A 2,025-nucleotide genomic window follows, 5' to 3' on the forward strand; every position below is an offset into this window, starting at 1 on the left:
TTAAAGGCATACTATGCAACATTTTTCAGTTAATTAATGTGTTCCATAACGTTTTTGATGATTAAATGAGTAATTTTAAGGTCGAACAAAGGTTTTCTCGGCCGCCCTGGTGGTCTGTAGGGGAATTACCGTACTTGCAGTTGCAGGAGCCCTCGGCCCGCACCCACAGGCTCAGAAGTCTCGTGCATCGCGAGAGTCGGTCTCGCTTTACGGCGAGAACTGCTACACGCCCCCAGTGAAAGGCATGCTCGTTGCTAGAGCAGTGGTATTTGTGCAGTTATCATGGCGGAACCAACGAGAAAACAGCGAAAGCCGTTGTATGGGAAACTCCAACTTGGCTAACTACAATCTTTGTTATTTAGATACATGCATAACAAATAATGTATGAAAACATGCTGAATTTTCAAACTCGAAAATTGGAACAAAATAGTCACTTACCGCAGTAGACATGTTGATTCGTAGTGTTCGCCTGTCTGCTAAGCTCAAAACAGCCGCGCCTGGCTTGAACAGCCGAGCATATTTACAACAGTGCACTTTTACTTTCGCCCTCTGGGGGGAGCCTCGCTGGAAAATGAACACCGGTTGCATAGTATACCTTTAATATACTGGCAATGATGTGATTCATCAAAGAGGTTCATTAAAGAGTCAACCTGATTCAATTTAAATGTTATATTATAAATGCCATTTGATGATTTAACTGGTATTTGTTTGTTTTGATCTCAAAGACACAGATTTTCACAAAAGCTGGAAGAACCTAGATAGAAGTCATGCCATCAGAACGGATCAAACTCACCTGGACTGAGTCTCCATCTGTGAGGAGGGAAGCTCTTCTGGTCTTAAAGTAATTAAAACCGACCCAAAAAGGAAAGATGGTGAAACATCCCAGAGGGTGTTTGGGTCAGAAGTGAACTGCTGTCTGGGACTGAGGACATTCTCTGGCAGAAGGAAGTTCTCCTTGATCCGTTCTCCATCTCCTCTGCAGTGGAGGCAGTGTGAGGTGTCCATCACCGTGGCAAAGGTCACAGAGGTAGTTAGAAAGCTGCTCAGCAGCAGGGCGTCAAAGATGGATGAGTACCGCATCAGGATGCTGTGATCTGGATAATTTAGGGCTGTACTTTAAAAAATATTTTAACTACAGATGGTTCAAACTTTTCAACCTCAACCATCAGGACACACTGTCCTGCAATGTCTCCCTGAATAAAGAGCTCTTTTACACTGCATTAGCACACTGAGGAACAAATGCAGGTATTAAATCAGGTGTAATTGAGCAGAGATGCAATTTAAACATGGAGGACAGCAGGCCCTGAGCACCAGGACTGAGAAGTACTGGACTGGGGCCTTTGTACGACACTCCAGTATTGATCCAATCTAGACTCAAACTGAAAAGTAGGACCATGGGAGTTTAGTTGTCCAGGTCACTTTTGCATATTTAATCTAAAGAAGGCTGATCCTGCCTGTGAAGCTGAAGGACAGGTTCCTAAGTCATGAAGACAAGTGGGTCCTATTTTGGAACTGCAGGATGTCATCTTTGTTCCTTATTGGTTTCTTCTGGACATGATCTTTAGTGTATCCTACAGTGATTCCATGGGATAACATCAGTGGTAGAAAGTAGCAATGTACATTTACTTGATTGCTGTACTTTTTTGAGTATCTTTACTTTGCATGAGTAGTTTTTTTGGGGGGTAACTTTCTTCTCCACTATATTTCTAGGAAGCTAGTTACTTGTTACTTTTGGCTCAGCTAGGTTTGTAATCTGCTGTTGCTGTTTTTTCTGTCTTAAAATGCAAACCTGGCAGATAACAGCCCTTTGGAGTGAATTTGGACTCCACTGTTTTAGAGATTTGCATGACGTTCCACAAATATGAGAAACTCAGGGCAGATATTATTTTTGTAGCTTTTGTAGCCGTTTTGTTTTTGTAGGCATTAGTTGTTGCCATGTGGCCAAGTAGTTCAGTAGGAAGAGTTCTCAAATCAGATTCTGATGTCTCTTTAGTAATACTTAAATATTGAAAGAGTGTGGAGAAT

The sequence above is a fragment of the Cyprinodon variegatus genome, unplaced genomic scaffold, assembly GCF_000732505.1.
Source record: "Cyprinodon variegatus isolate N-32 unplaced genomic scaffold, C_variegatus-1.0 Scaffold160, whole genome shotgun sequence".
In the NCBI taxonomy this organism is placed as follows: Eukaryota; Metazoa; Chordata; class Actinopteri; order Cyprinodontiformes; family Cyprinodontidae; genus Cyprinodon; species Cyprinodon variegatus.